Genomic DNA, 17,471 nt, shown 5'->3' with positions numbered 1-17,471 from the left:
TCCCTTTTTGGCCATCGGACCCCTTCCGATGCCTTAGAATCCAAGCAAAAGCATAAAGGTTACCCCCTCCGAATTCAAAAGACTTGCATTTTTGAATAAATAATGGCTCCGAGGAGAAATGGGTCCTTTGGGTCACCCTCCGATGTGATATCGCTATCGGGAGGGGGCAATCATATGTTCAAACACCATATATAACTCCTCTGAATTCATGTTTCCTTTGCATTTTAATAAAATGCATGCCCTGATGAGAAAAGGATCTATTTGATCCCCCTCCGATGCGATATCGCTATTGGGAGGGGGCAGTGGCATATATAAGCGAAATGGCTAAGTCTCAAGGCATGGGGCATAATGTCGATGGGCCGGACCCGAAAACATATAAAATGGACTGGTAAAAGCATATCGGGTCCGCCACATTTCGACATTTCTATGTGGCAACCCCACGACCCCGCCGATAGTGAATTGCGGAATTAATCACAACCATCCATTTTTAGGCCCCAAATCAACGGCCCATATGTAATCGGCGGTCACCCCATGTATATGGCTCCGACCAGTGGAGCCGAAATAAAATTAAGGTGCGGCGTATAAAGGATTTTGGGTCCGTAAGGGGGCGTTGCACAGCGAAAAGGGAAGGCTCCGACGGGGCGGAGCCAAAATATAATAAATTGCAGCATATATAGATTTCAGGTCTCCTAACTCTTTTTTATTAAATCCGCCGATTGACATCGCCGATGGCCGGACCCGATTCAAATAAAGAAAGGGCCTATAATCATTTCTGGTCCGGCTTTCGACGATTGTTTGTGTGCCGCCCCCCGGTCCACCCCGATGCAATTGAGCGATAGCAGTTGGATCGCCCACGCCGGATCCAACGGCCAGGATTTAAAGGCTGCTACAGTGCCCACCAAAAGCCAATTTTTCATTAAAATTTCATGTTTTTGGCACATTTTCTGTGTTATTCGGAAATGGGACGTTTTCAAAGGTTTTGTGGGCGGCGCCCGTGCCTGCCCAGGTATAAAGAAAACAGCTTTTCTCAGGCCATTCTTGGATCGATCCATGCCCAAATTGCCCCAAATAGCAGGTTTTCACCGCAGCAGGTCTTCAATGACCCTTTACTCATCCAGTTCATGATTTTAAGTGTTCCTAAATCATATTGAGTCGGCCAAGGGCCGACAACCACCCAAAAGCGGCAGAAGGCCTCACAGCAGATATTTGGGCCGATCAGCGGCCAATAAGTGTTGATTTGACAGTTTAAGTGCATTTTTGAAGCCAAGATAGCCCAGGTGTGTGCCAAAGAATATCAGGAAACGACAGAGTGTATCAGTGAAGATTTTCCAAGGCAGATGAAGGAAAAGGGGCCCCAGCAGATTCGGTAAAGCATCATTGAGCTGTAATGGCTCACCAGCTTGCAATTTTTGCCATTTAAGGCAGCAGGACCACTTGAAGGCACAGATAAAGGATTTCAAAGCAAATTTATTGCAAAAACATTGTATGAGGCCACATTTTGGGGCAGCGCTGCTCAGCCCATGCACAGTTATGGCCATGAGGCTAGCACACGGCTCGAGGACCTCTCTCCACTCATTTTTGAGGCTGCTGCCTCATGCGCAGTCCTGGTCTACATGACTTGAGATGCCAGCTGCCCCAGCGCAGCTATTTCTGATGTTTCATGCATTTATTTCCAGCATAGATTAGGTTCAAAGATAGTGATTGCACAGATCTCTTTTGATCTGTTTTCAGAGATATTTTTTGGGATATTTTTCCCCTTGACACCTATTCAAGGGAAGTCTGTAGCTATTTCTTCTATATATACCACCCTTTGCACTGTTCTAAGGGTTGGTTGGTTGTATGACTCCTCTAGAGACTCGCTCTGTAACAGATATGTTTTCTTTAATCAAAGACTGCTAAAAGCTTGGAGGATAGACTGTTTGATGTGTTGTTAATGGTTGAAGAGTGGATTATGGAATTCTTGTGCTGCTATATGGATCAATAAGTGTCTCTCACCTCTGTTATCTCAATTTCATACATGCTCAAGTCACAAAACAAAAGATTGGTTTAGAATTTTCTTAGCTACACTCTATGCTCACTTTCTGTGGCTCTTTACGTTTTCTCCTTGATTTAGGCATAAATATGAATTCCTTTATGGCTCATGTTTAATCTATTTCACATATGAATGACTGTTGTCTAAGAATTCTTAGCTGCTCCTAGATAGATTTCATTCATCTTCCCTTTGCTAACTTGTTTGAGAGATTCTTTGTTGCCTCTCATTCCTTAGCCTCCAACCCATCTCTTTTACCTTGAAAGTTGTTTCATATGCAACTATCTTGCTCCATATTCCTCTTGTCACCAAGAAAACGCACTAGCAGTCTTACCCCATGACTCGATGCCCAATGGTTTGAAACTTACCACACTATGCATTGCCTCTCTGTTTGAAAGCATCCTCCTTCCCACCAAATTAAAACCAAAACCCCTTGAACTCAATAGCTAGCCTAATATCATCATAAACAAAGCTAAATCTGAAAGAGAGAGCCCTCTCTGACTGCAGGTGGGCTAGAACCTGTAGTCCAAAGTTGGTTAGTGGTTACCTCAGCCGTATCCTTTCCGAAGCTTAAGGACAACCTGAGTGATAACATAATGGCGACTCCGCTGGGGAATTTCCTTAGATGATTTCACAAAGAAGGTAAGAAAGCTTCACTGAGACCATAAATCAAACTATCCAATTCCAATTGTTGTCGACTCTTTAAACTATAGATGAAGCTTGAATGCCAGCCAGGAAGCCTTTGAAACTGTTCTTTGCTTTGCATTAACAGAAGTAAATAAACGCTGCTTCAGTCAATCTTCATGCTAGTTTAAATTGTAGATTGTTGTCCCGAATTTTGACTAGTCATTTTCTATTACTGAAACATCCATATAAAAATACCAGAAATAGGATTCAGAAGATGGCTCCTAAAAAGAACCCACGACATACAATGTCAAACCCAGATCTGGACCCTCCAGCTGTTTTTGAGAATCCCAACCTAATCCCGAAGATCCTTAGGAAGCGAGAAAGTCAAGAAGATTTTGCTGACTTGAGTTCTGAAACAGCTCGGCCAAGTGCTGTTCCAACTCCTGTCAAGGTCTTATTTCGGTCAACCCCTGTTTCCCCTTCCTCATCATCCACATCTCAAAACACTCCTTCCACACCCTCATTCACTGCTACCACTACTGCTGTTCCAGTTACCCCAGTTATCCCTGTTATCCCAGTCGCTCCGGTTGTACCATTTATCCCCGTTGTTCCACTTATCCCCATCAATATGGCTAATAGATATGCACCCCTGCAACTGCCTGCCAATGCTGGGGCTTTACCTCAAGATTACCAATCTAAAATCACACATTTTGATTCCACCGGTCCTTTCACAGCTATTCAGCATACCAAAAAGATGCAAGACTATTTCGAAAGCTAATAAATCGATGATGATAGTGTAAGAATGAGAATTTTTGTTCAGAGTCTAACCGATGATGTAAGAACTTGGTTCAGATCACTTGCTGCAAATTCCATAACCACTCCTGATGAGCTATACCAATCCTTTACTACTAGATGGGAGAAGAAGAAAGACCCCTTGCACATACTAGCTGAATATGATACAATTAAAAGAGGCCCTCAAGAGACTGTTTTAGAGTACTGTGCAAGATTCAACAATGTCTACAATGCAATACCACAGAACTTAAGACCTCCACCTGACCTTGCTTTGTATAAATTTCCGGATGGCTTTGACCCTGATATGGCATATCAGTTGAAAGAAAGAGCCCCTGCAACTCTTGCAGAGACACAAAATGTTGCTGTTGTACCGTAGAAGCCAAATTGATTGCCAAGAGAAACAAAGCAAGAATGGAAAGAAGAACCACCTTTAAAGAAGAACCCTCAGCATTTGACCAAAAGCTTGATGCTATCATCAATGGCCTGCAAAGACTGGGAGAAAGAGTAGAAAATGTCGAGAGAAAAGCATCATGGGAAGGACAATAGTCCAATCCCATAAGGAACCCAAATTTTAGGAAAACCCAGAACACAAATGCTGGTAGGCCCACCCCAGACCATGACATTAGACCCCCTTTTCAAGATAACTATGTAGAAGGGTCCACTTCTAGTGAACCCATAGAGGATACTCACATGAACCTGATGGATCTAAAGGGTGAACACCAAACTTTCCTGTCCCAAGAAGACCAAAATCAGCATGACTGTAATGAGTTTCAAACTAAATCCGGTGAGTCTTTTGATTTTAAACAGGGTCATGATACCGCATTGTATGAGGTACACAAAGAGTATAAGCTCAGAACTAGGACCATTGACATCTCTAAGCCTAGCAAGACAAAAGAAGGTAAACAGCCCAACAAGATTAAAAACAAAGTTGTTGCAACGGAACCAGCTGATATAACTGTCCCTAACCCACATCAAGTGACTGTAGAAGATATAACAGACACTCAGCCTTCTGTTGAGAAGCCTCTGCCACTTCCTTCCTCAAAAGAAAATTCAAACAGCATCCCAAAAAGCACTCTTGAAAATGTAAAACCGCAAGCAGAAATTTCCCATAACGCCGATCAACAAGAGCAAATTGCCGAGAATGAAAATGAAAAAGAAAAAACTGCCATTATCAACAGCAAGACTCCATTGGAAAATCCATTTAACTTAGAGGAAGAGATTGGAAAACTCAAGATATCTGTCCCTCTTTCAGAACTCGCCAAACACGATGTATATAGACAATAAATTCAAAGATCACTTCAAATCCCGGGAAACAAAGATGATGTAAATGTTTTGGATGATTCCCCAGAACTACTATTTGGTCCAGAAGTTAACGGAAAATCAACACATGGACCTGTTCCACCCTTTTATATCAGTCTGCATATACATGACAAAGTTTTGCACAACGCTATGTTTGACTCAGGGGCCTGGCACAATCTTATGCCCAAAGCAGTTATGGAAAAACTCAACCTTGACGTTACAAGACCTTACAAAGATCTGTACTCATTTGACTCAATTCAAGTGAAATGTCTAGGCCTCATCAAAGACTTGTGTGTCTCCTTAGTTCAATATCCCAACAAAACCATTCTCATGGATATAGTGGTGGCTGATATCCCACCAAAGTACGGTATGCTCCTATCAAGATCATCGGGAGCAAAGCTCCAAGGATCCCTTCAATTAGACCTTTCCTACGCTACTATTTCTGTCTTTGGGCAACCAAAGAGACTGTACAGAGAAGTGCTTATGAAATATGTGGTAAGTAGTGAGAGCAAGCCTGAAAATTTTCCCCTTTATTCAATCCACTCCGACATGGATTCTTTTATTTTGTTTAATGATGATAGCTGCCCTCTAACTGATAACAAGCCTTTGGCTTTAGAGCAGCAAGCACATATCAATCAAGAATCGGTTGCACATACTCAACAAATTGTCACAACAGCAAATGCAATCAGCATACAAAAAGAACTTCCCCAAACAGAATTTTCAAATCTGCCCAATCCTAAAATGACTCAAACTCTTGAGACTACCCACAAGCAAGAAATCACATGGTATTTAGAGTTTGACGGATCGGTTAACAAATTAGGGGCAGGGGCAGGTGTATGGATTCATAATTCTCATAACAATCATGCACAAGGTCATGCATATAGACTGAATTTCAGATGCACCAACAACATGGCAGAGTATGAGGCTCTCCTGTTAGGCCTTAAATTGCTAAAAGCTTTGGGGGCTGCAAAAGTGTCTATTCTAGGTGACTCCGACCTAGTAATCCAACAAATGAAAGGTAACTTTGTTACCAATGACAACAAAATGAGAGCCTATAGGACTGCTGCTACCAACATACTCAATGCATTCTCTGAATCCAAGCTTGCCAAGATTTCAAGAAATCATAACATTCATGCTCACATCCTAGCCACTTTCGCTAGTACATGCAAGCTTCCCTTTGAGCCAAATCACCATTTCACTGCTGAAATAAAACATAGGCCTGCTGTCCCAAATAACATTAAAGACTGGCAAGTGTTCGAGGATGATGCTCAAATAAACAATTTTCTTACCTTACAGCATGAATTTGCAGGCCTAAACATTGATGAGGATACCATGGAGGACCTACAACAACAAGCATTAAATGAAAATCAGCAGGCTGTAACAGCTGTAACAGCCAGACAGATCCTAAGCCCAACAGTTTTTGGCAATGAAAACATAGAGGAATTGAAACAAATGCATTTGGAGGAAATAGCCAAAACAGAGGCCGAGATTATTGATCTAAAAGATAACTTTCTCCCTGCTGGCCTCACTCCACTAGAAGACATGTTTGATGCAAATGATGTGCCCAAAAAGCCAAAAATGCAGCCTATAAACACTGCTATAGAAGAACACAACATTGGGACAGCAGAAAAGCCCAAAATGATCAAACTGTCTAAGTCTTTGCCTCCTGATCAGAAGCCCAAGTACATTGATTTATTCAAAGAATTCCAAGATGTATTTGCTTGGAGCTATGAGGATTTAAAATCCTATGATACCTCTGTAATACAACACACAATTCCCTTGAAACCGAATCAGAAACCATTTAAACAAAAGCTGAGAAGAATAAACCCTGTCCTTCTCCCACTGATTGAGAAGGAAGTAAAAGGAATGTTTGAAGTAGGGATAATAGCACCCATCCAGGGAAAATTTTAAGAACGCCCCCTAAATTTATAAATATAATAAATGGGCGAATCTCCATGGTATATAGGAAAAATGGAAGGCAATTTTATCAATAATATAATATGTATATATAATTGTTTGGCGAATCTCTCACCAGGCATGGCGAATATTTTACTCAATTATAAAATCTTGTAAGATCTTGGCGAGTCTTTCACTAAATAATAAAAATTTGTAAAGTCCTAGTGAATCTTAGCATAGCCTACATGTTGGTTAATTCCCCCATTAAATAGGCTACATTCCATGTGAATACCATGGTTCAATACCATGTGCCCTTTTGGGGAATACCATGGGTCAATACCATGTGCCATTTTTATTTTTATTAATTCTAATATTAGCGTTAATAATGGTTTTTTGCATGGTATTAATAGCAATCTAGTCCATGGTATTTGTCCCATACTATTTTGGCCATAGGTTTCACCTAAATATAACCCATTTTTTGAGTGTTCGTAAATATAAGGTGACTTATGGAGTAAATATAAAAAAATTTTATTTGTTTACCATACCTCTTTGTTTATTATATTTTTTATTAATTTACCATACCTCTTTTAAAAATATGGTATTTGGCTCATAGGATTCACTTAAATAAAACCTCTTTCTTGAGCCTTCATAATAGAACGAGGGTTATGGACTAAATATAAAAAGAGGTTTTATTTATTTACATACGTCTAGTTTATTTATATTTTTATTTATTTACCATACCTTTTGAGTAAGTATAAAAAGACGTTTTATTTATTTACCATACCTCCACTTTACTTATATTTTTATTTGTTTACACCCTTCCATGTATATAAGGTGACTTATGGAGTAAATATAAAAAATGTTTTATTTATTTACCATACCTCTCATTTATTTATATTTTTATTAATTTACCATACCTCATTTGTCGACGCGTTTCGAACCAACCAGTGTGGTTTATCTTGTCCTGACGATGAACCACACTGGTTGGTTCGAAACGCGTCGACAAATGACTTTCATGTGATTTACGCCAAAATCTTTATCTAACCTAATATGGATCACAGAAGCCTAAACTCTATTACCATACCTCTTTTATAAATATGGTATTTGGCCCATAGGATTCACTTAAATAAAACCTATTCTTGAAAATGGGCGAATGGATTCACTTAAATAAAACCTATTCTTGAAAATGGGCGAATGGAAGGTTGTAAGTCCTAATTTCAAGGGCTAAGTTTACCTTTTTTACCCTCTCCCTTAAAATAAGGTGGGCTATTTGAGGTGATTTGTAAAAATGTACTATGATACAAAATATTCGCCCACTAAAAATTTAAAACCCCTTAATTTCGCCAAAGGGCGAACATTCGCCCCTAAAATTATCCTTGCACCCATCAGATTCTCTGAATGGGTTTCCAAATTGGTTCCCACAAGAAAGAAGTCAGGCGAGATCAGACTTTGTGTAGATCTCAGAAATTTAAATCAAGTCTCCCTAAAGGACCACTATCCTTTGCCCAAAATGGACCACATATTGCAGAGAGTAGTGGGATCATCTAGAATCTCTTTACTAGATGGCTTCTCAGGTTTTAACCAAATACTTGTTCACCCAGATGACCAAGACAAGACAGCCTTTACCACACCGTGGAGAACATTTAAGTATGTAAAAATGCCATTCGGACTTAAAAACACTGGTACTACATTTCAACGGGCAATGGAAATTGCATTCGCCAAGGAAATCCATGATTTCCTAGTTGTCTACCTTGATGACTTAACCCCATTTTCGAAATCTGATGAAGAACACCTCAAACACCTAAGGCAAATATTCATCACATGTAGGAAATATGGCATTTCCTTGAATCCCAAGAAATCTCTCTTTGGCCTTGAAGAAGGCAAATTACTTGGACATATCATCTCAAAGGATGGTATTAGGGTTGATTCGAAAAGGATCCAAGCCATATTGCAAATCCCATATCCTAGAAATATAAAAGAATTACAAGCGTTACTTGGGAAAATCAATTTCCTAAGGAGGTTTATTCCAAACTTGGCTGAGCTAATAAGAATGCTAAACAACATGCTCAAGAAAGACGCCAAGGTAAAGTGGTCTCTAGAGGCCAAGCAAGCATTTGAGGGCATCAAATCAGCCTTAACTCAAGCCCCAGTCCTCACAAGTCCAAAATTTGATAGGGACTTTATCATATTTTCATTCGCATCTGATAATACTATAGCTTCTGTCCTTTTGCAAAAAGGATGATCAAGGAGCTGAAAAGCCAATTGCTTTTTTCAGCCGAGCCTTAAGAGATGCCCCCCTGAAATACCCAATCATGGAGAAGCAAGCCTATTCCCTTGTTAAAGCAATCAAGGAATTCTGAATTTATATTTTATATTCACATGTGATTGCTTATGTGCCAAATGCTATTGTAAAAGACATATTAACCCAAGAGGGGTTAGAAGGCAAAAGAGGCAAGTGGATTACTAACATTCTTGAGTATGACATAGAGATAAAACCAACCAAGCTAATAAAGGGACAAGGTTTAGCCAAACTGATGTCCGAAACAAACTTTAAAGCCTTAGACATCAACCAACTGGACAATGAACAAGAGCTGGAAACTCCACAGATCAGTGACACCTTTTTTCAATCCCCATGGTATGCTGATATTTGCTTTGTATTGTTAAACCTGTGTGCTCCCCCAGGATTGTCTAGGACCAAGAAGAGATTTTTAAGAATGAAGGCTTTGAAATTTTGTGTCTTAGATGGTGCACTATTTTGGAAAAATCATGAAGGTATATTGCTTAATTGCTTGACCAAGAATGAAACTAGTGATTTCATGAAAGAATTCCATGCAAGGGACTGTGGAGGACATCTATATTGGAAGTCCATTGCTGATAAAATTTTAAGGGCTGGTTTCTATTGGCCCACTTTGTTTGCAGATGTAAAGAAGTTTGCCACCTCATGCCACAATTGCCAAATTTTTGAAGGCAAGAAAAAGCTGCTCCCTTTGCCTCTGAAACCCATCTCAACCGAGAAGCCTTTTCAACAATGGGGTCTTGACTTCATTGGAGAAATCCATCCCTCTTCCTCAAGCCAGCATAAGTGGATCTTAACAGCCACCGATTATTTCACTAAGTGGATTGAGGCCATCCCATGTAGGCAAGCCAATGACACCATTATTATCCAATTCCTTGAGTGCAATATCCTTTCTAGATTTGGCTGCTCTGAGAAGATCATCACTGACAATGTCGCTGCTTTCAAATCCAAAAAGATGATCAGTTTTTGCCACAAATTTTATATCACCTTGGGCCATTCCACAACCTATTACCCTCAAGGTAATGGCTTAGCCGAGTCATCCAACAAGAGCCTGATAAGTATTATCAAGAAGACCTTAGAAGAAAAAAAGAAGAACTGGCATAAAAAGCTCACCAATGCCCTATGGGCAGACAGACTTTCAACAAAGAGATCCATTGGGATGAGCCCTTATGAGCTAGTATATGGCATGGAGGCTAGATTTCCATCTTCTTTAGGCATTCCTGTTATCAAGCTGTTGCAGGAGGTTCAAGCTGAACCAAATGATATTCAACGAAGGATCAATTAGACCATTCATCTTCAGCAAACCAGAGAGCAGGTGTATGACAGAGCTCAAATGCTACAAAAAAGGCTAAAGAAGGCGTTTGACAAGAGGACTAAGGCTGAGGATTTCTTTATTGGCGATAAAGTGTTAAGGTGGGACTCACGACGAGAAGACAAGGGAAAGCATGCCAATTTTGACTTTTTGTGGAGAGGCCCATTTGTCATCAACGCTATTCAAGGCAACAATACATATTTTCTCAAAACTCTAGATGCATGCGCAGCTGAAGAGGGCCCTGTCAATGGCTGCATGCTGAAGCATTACCTCGACCCAGTGATCTAAGGGATATAGGGTTCTGATGTATATATTTGTATATTAATGCATGTACATATAAGCGCTCTCTTTTTATGTTTGTGTAAGCAATCCGATTGCTTGGAACCAAGCAACGAAGTTATGGAGGCAAAGTAGCGCAGGTCCTCCGTTTTAAAAACCTACCATAAGCATTGACCACAGCAGAGCAGCGCAGCAAAGCTTGAAGGCGCAGCCCACACAAATCCCCCATTTCAAAGCTCTGTCTTTGCATTGGTTTTGGGAAAAGAGTGTAGTCCCGAAGAAAAGAAGCCAAAGGAGCGCAACATTTGAAGCCTCTGTTCTTTTGAGGTGAATTTCAAAGAGAAGCACATCAATTTTGCCCCCGGTTATGAACTTACTACAAAGGGTGCACAAGGCAGGTTATGATATATTTTAAAATACACTCAATGGTAAAGGGGCAGCGCTGTTATTTATAACAGCGAATTCAATTAAAATGCTGCATTCAGGTTACCAGCTCTTCAGTCAATGGTATCAAACAGAGGAGTGGTTTTTAGTGTTACATCTATAGCCTGTTCAAAGACAAAATTAAGAGGAGTTGCTCTAGTTGGTTCCCTTTTTGTGTGTACTTCAAAATGCAGTTATCAAGAAAAAGTGTATGCAATATCAAGCACACAGAAGAAAGCAGGCGATGCTTTATTTTTCACAATATTTCAGTTGAAGGAGAGTGTTGTTCAAATCTCAAAGTTCCTGTCATTTAGCAGTCAGCACAGAAGAAGTTTTCAGTTAACAGCAACTACAGAGGATCAAGGCAGTCTGACCTGTGGTTCTCTTGGCTTTTCACAAGGAAAATCCATCCCCAAGTGGAGCCACTGTTAGCCTCCTGCTGCAGCAGGTTAATCATCTTTCATGATCGACATTTTTACATGCCAAATATGTCGAACTATGCATGCTGCAATGCTCCATATTTGCTACAGTTGGCTAAAGAAGTGTGTTTGAGAGTGTGCTAGTCTAAAGTGCCACTGCTCTATTCCAGTCTTGATGAGTAATCCATTTTGATCAGTTTTCAAGTATGGGAAGGCCAAACATCTTAATCTTGGCTTCCCTAGGTTTCAATTTCCTGTTGTAGAATATAGAGAATGAACATCTGTCCAAATAGCTTAATCTTGGCATATTTGTAGATAGGTAGAGAAACAAGGGTGCTCAACAGCTTAATCTGAGCCCCCGACTGAAATAAGTGTAGAAGTAGATAGGAGCACAGCAAGAAGAAAGAATGAAAAGCTGGGTATGCTAGTTCAAGTGCACCCAAACCAAAAAGAAGAGAAAATGCTAGGTGAGTAGGTCGGGTAGGTATCTTTGTGGTTGCAGAATCATGGCTTGTGATCCATCTCATATTGTCAAGTGTTATATCTATCATATCACAAGTTGAAGGCAGTTGTTCAGTTGGAGGACTTCAAGCGAGGCATGTCTAACTCCCCTTCTTCCTCTTTCCCCAAATCACTCACTAACTTCCACAAAGAGGTCAGGATCTACTTGATACCTCTTAGATTCATCATTCTCCATATCATTTGCCTTGGTGGAGATCTGCTTCACTCAAGGAATGCTTACACTTCTTCTATCAGTCATTTTTCCCCCATTGGTAGCCTAAGACATCATACTTAGCGCTTGTTCTCATCTTTGTCATGTTAACTACTAACTTTATTATGTAGCTCCCTATCTATTTCCCCATCCCCTACTAAAACTATGTATATAACTCCCCTATATACTTATCCCTCCCCCTGGTTGAAAAATAACGATATGCATCCTTGGGGATTGCTAAGTTTATTTGAAACTCAGCAAGAACCCTCATTGCTCCCTCAGACCATCTTCTCATGCATTTTGGACACTTTCCAATGCATAGAACCCTTCATCCCCCCTAACTATCTCCCAAGTGCATAAGGACTCATTCCTTTGCATAATTCCCCTTCACATGTTTAAAAGTCACCCCTTTGACCTTGGTTTGCCTTTATAAGGCATAAAACCCTCTTTGGCCACTAAAATCCTCTCAAAACCACATCACTTTCCTCCTAAGTGCCTTTGCACTCCTTCCAAGGCATAAGAATATGCAAACCATGCAAAAACCATGAAAAACCTTCAAAAAATGATAAAATCCTCCCTTTTTGGCCATCGAACCCCTTCCGATGCCTTAGAATCCAAGCCAAAGAATAAAGGTTACCCCCTTCGAATTCAAAAGACTTGCATTTTTGAATAAATAATGGCTCCGATGAGAAATGGGTCCTTTGGGTCCCCCTTCGATGCGATATCGCTATCGGGAGGGGGCAATCATATGTTCAAACACCATATATAACTCCTCCGAATTCATGTTTCCTTTGAATTTTAATAAAATGCAGGCCCCGATGAGAAAAGGATCTATTTCATCCCCCTCCGATGCGATATCGCTATCGGGAGAGGGCAGTGGCATATATAAGCGAAATGGCTAAGTCTCAAGGCATGGGGCATAATGCCGATGGGCCGGACCCGAAAGCATATAAAATGGACTGGTAAAAGCATATCGGGTCAGCCACATTTCGGCATTTCTATGTGGCAGCCCCATGACCCCACCGATAGCGAATTGTCGAATTAATCACAACCATCCATTTTTGGGCCCCGAATCAACGACCAATATTTAATCGGCGGTCACCCCATGTATATGGCTCCAACCAGCGGAGCCGAAATAAAATTAAGGCGCGGCATATAAAGGATTTCGGGTCCGTAAGGGGGCGTTGCACAGTGAAAAGGGAAGGCTCCGACGGGGCGGAGCCGAAATATAATAAACTGCAGCATATATAGATTTCGGGTCTGCTAACTCTTTTTTATTAAATCCGCCGATTGACATCGCCGATGGGCCGGACCCGATTCAAATAAAGAAAGGGCCTATAAGCATTTTTGGTCTGCGCTTTTGGCGATTGTTTGTGTGCCGCCCCCCGGTCCACCCCGATGTGATTTAGCGATAGCCGTTGGATCGTCCCGCTCCGGATCCAACGGCCAGGAATTAAAGGCTGCTAGAGTGCCCGCCAAAAGCCAATTTTTCATTAAAATTTCATGTTTTGGGCACATTTTTTGTGTTATTCGGAAATGGGCCATTTTCAAAGGTTTTGTGTGCGGTGCCCGTGCCCACCCAGGTATAAAGAAAACATGGTTTTCTCAGGCCATTCTTGGATCGCTCCAGGCCCAAATTGCCCCAAATACTAGGTTTTCACGCAGCAGGCCTTCAATGACCCTTTACTGATCCAGTTCGTGATTTTAAGTGTTGCTAAAGCATATTGAGTCGGCCAAGGGCCGACAACCACCAAAAAGCGGCAAAAGGCCTCACAGTAGATATTTGGGCCGATCAGCGGTCAGTAAGTGTTGATTTGACAGTTTAAGTGCATTTTTGAAGCGAAGATAGCCCAGGTGCGTGCCAAAGAATATCAGGAAACGACAGAGTGTATTAGTGAAGATTTTCCAAGGCAGATGAATGAAAAGGGGCCCCAGCAGATTCAACAAAGCATCATTGAGCTGTAATGGCTCACTAGCTTGCAATTTTTGCCATTTAAGGCAGCAGGACCACTTGAAGGCACAGATAAAGGATTTCAAAGCAGATTTATTGCAAAAACATTGTATGAGGCCACATTTTGGGGTGACGCTGCTCAGCCCATGCACAGTTATGGCCATGAGGCTAGCACACGGCTCGAGGACCTCTCTCCACTCATTTTTGAGGCTGCTACCTCATGCGTAGTCCTGGTCTACATGACTTGAGATGCCAGCCTCCCCAGCGCATCTATTTCTAATGTTTCATGCATTTATTTCCAGCATAGATTAGGTTCAAAGATAGTGATTGCACAGATCTCTTTTGATCTGTTTTCAGAGATATTTTTTGGTATATTTTTCCCCTTGACACCTGTTCAAGGGAAGTCTGTAGCTATTTCTTCTATATATACCACCCTCTGCATTGTTCTAAGGGTTGGTTGGTTGTATGACTCCTCTAGAGACTCGCTCTGTATCAGATATGTTTTCTTTAATCAAAGACTGCTAAAATCTTGGACGATAGACTGTTTCATGTGTTGTTAATGGTTGAAGAGTGGATGATGGAATTCATGTGCTGCTATATGGATCAATAAGTGTCTCTCACCTCTGTTATATCAATTTCATACATGCTCAAGTCACAGAACAAAAGATTGGTTTAGAATTTGCTTAGCTTCACTCTATGCTCAGTTTTTGTGGCTCTTTATGTTTTCTCCTTGATTTAGGCATAAATATGAATTCCTTTATGGCTCATGTTTAATCTATTTCACATATGAATGACTGTTGTCTAAGAATTCTTAGCTGCTCCTAGATAGAGTTCATTCATCTTCCCTTTGCTAACTTGTTTGAGAGATTCTTTGTTGCCTCTCATTCCTTAGCCTCCAACCCATCTCTTTTACCTTGAAAGTTGTTTCATATGCAGCTATCTTGCTCCATATTCCTCTTGTCACCAAGAAAACGCACTAGCAGTCTTACCCCATGACTCCATGCCCAATGGTTTGAAACTTACCACACTATGCATTGCCTCTCTATTTGAAAGCATCCTCCTTCCCACCAGATTACAAACCAAAAGCCCTTGAACTCAATAGCTAGCCTAATATCATCATCAACAAAGCTAAATCTGAAAGAGAGATACCTCTTTGACTGCAGTTGGGCTAGAACCTGCAGTCCAAAGTTGGTTAGTGGTTACCTCGGCCGTATCCTTTCCAAAGCTTAAGGACAACCTGAGTGATAACACTCAGCAACTATAGTTTTGTTGTCTTTACTTGCTCCATGCCTTGATAGGCTATCTTGAGAGTTTCCCATGCTTCTTTGGATCTCTTAGCTGCTGCTATCCTTGGAAACACACTCTCATGCACTGCTTGATACAAAAAGTAGAGGGCTTTAGAATCCTTCTTCTTATTGATCTTCAACAGATCTAAGTTTCTCTGGCTGACTTAAGTTATTAAACTCATTTTCATCTACTGGTTCTTCAAAACCATCCTCAACAAATGCCCATAAGTCTTGGGAAGCAAGCAAAGCTTTCATAGTTATTGCCCAATAGTCATAGCTTTTCCCATTAAATTGTGGGAGCTGCGTATTATGGATACCCATGCTAGTGCTGGCTCAGCCATTCTTGCACTCTTAACTATGCTTCAAAATTCTTGACTGTGTATTTAAAATAGCTTATTGTCCTTAGCAATAACACAAAAACTAACTTGAGAAGTACCTTGGATTCTTTCTTGACTGATCTTCACTCTGCTGGAGAAGCTGCTGCAGCAAGAAATCCTTCCTTTAGCTTCTTTGACACCTTCAAAGAGCTTGGACAAGCTCGGATACCATGTTGGGAATTTCTGATAATTCCAAACAAAAATAACTGAACAGAGAATAATGTTATGTTTTTAACACATGGAAGCTAAAAATTTGTTTCCAGAGAACAGAGATTCACACCCATTAAATAACTTGTATTCATTAATAGAAAACAACTGTTACATAAACAAATCTTCCTCTATCAGAGGGATTACAACCAGAATGCTTCAGTTCCAACAAGAATTTACTCTGTTTCTCCAAAAACTAACACTGCTGAAACACTATGTTTCTGCTTTCAAATTTTACACTGCTGTGTGTAAAATTTTTACTCCTTACACTCACGCTGCTGCACATTACATTTTACATATTCTCCACAATAAAAATTGTGATTCCACGCTGCCCTGTTCCCTCCTTCTTTGCACTGTTGTGCGTATTACATTGCATATGTAACAAAAACAAAACAAAAAACATTACATATTACATGTCCCGTGAATAAAAATAAAATTAAAGACTTCACCTAAAATCTACCAACCACAGTAAATTTCCTTAATTACTTCAGCATGGTGTTATATTAATTTCTTGTCCTTCACCTCTTTTCAGTCAACCTTGCATACGGTTTTTTCAGTCATACGGAGGTCCAACAAAAAAAACATGTGCAACTGCTCCCTTAACCGTATATCTACCCCTAGTTAATCGGACCACTGACGGAAATATCGCACAACAAAAACAAATGATCTTTACGCGCCGGGGAATGGTGGTTTTGTAAAGGACTACCCAGACACGTGTCAATTGATGATTGTGATCGCTGCCCCTTGGAAGAATACCACCGTTCAACAAAAGCGGTGCGGGGAAGTTTGGTGGTTTTGCTGAACGACGCTGCAGTTGGAATTGCATTTCAACAGGCCCGACATTTACAGAGATCGGGGATACCGTTCGAATTGCGTTAAAGACGTATTTCCCAGAAGAAAAGGCGGTCTCAGTAATCGGTGAACCGGATCAATATTTTGCGGAATCCACATTTTTTCTGGCCACAAAAGTGATAGGGAAACGGGTGAGAGGTGAAGTGAGGAGTATTAGATTAATGACGGGGTCTATGGCTCCATGAGTTGCCTTTCCCCATGGAAAATATGAAGTCACTAGTGTGTTACCTATGGCCTGCAAATCCCACCCTCGTAATATTCGTTGTACAGGACTACCCATGCATCGATCAAGTGTGTATGGAGAGACCTGTGCAGATGTAGATATTGTGCTCACCAATTACGTGTTGCTAGATGTCGGCGTGGGTGACTGGCTTGTTTTTCCCAACATGGGCGCTTACACTAGTGCCACCAGTTCTAATTTTAATGGCTTCACTACTTCTGCTATTGAAACCTATTGTGCTGCCTACATGCCATCTTAGTCATCTACGTCCTTCTAATCTATGTCCAATCTACGTCCTTCTGTGCTACGTCTATACTCGCTAGGTGTTTTGGATTGTATGTACTTAAAATGCTATTGTCATGCACGAGAAGTTGGTGTACTTTATATTGGTTGTAAGTTGGTGTGCTTTGTTTTGGTGGTAAGTTGTTTCTATGGAGTGTTTAAAATTTCTAAAAATATTTGTGGGGGGAACATTTAAAAATTCTAGAAATATT

The 17,471-nt window shown here is 40.7% G+C and overlaps 1 pseudogene; it reads left to right on the top strand.

Moving 5' to 3' along the window:
* The window catches only part of LOC149245277 (ornithine decarboxylase pseudogene), a 29,064-nt pseudogene extending 11,828 nt beyond the window's left edge, over positions 1-17,236 (top strand).
* Positions 17,237-17,471: the final 235 nt, after the last annotated feature.

This window comes from Pinus tabuliformis, chromosome 7 (genome assembly GCF_031772625.1).
Source record: "Pinus tabuliformis cultivar Carrire ecotype Pingquan chromosome 7, CPIR1, whole genome shotgun sequence".
NCBI lineage: Eukaryota > Viridiplantae > Streptophyta > Pinopsida > Pinales > Pinaceae > Pinus > Pinus tabuliformis.
Note: the sequence above shows the minus strand (reverse complement) of the source record. Positions and strands in the feature narration are given on the sequence as shown.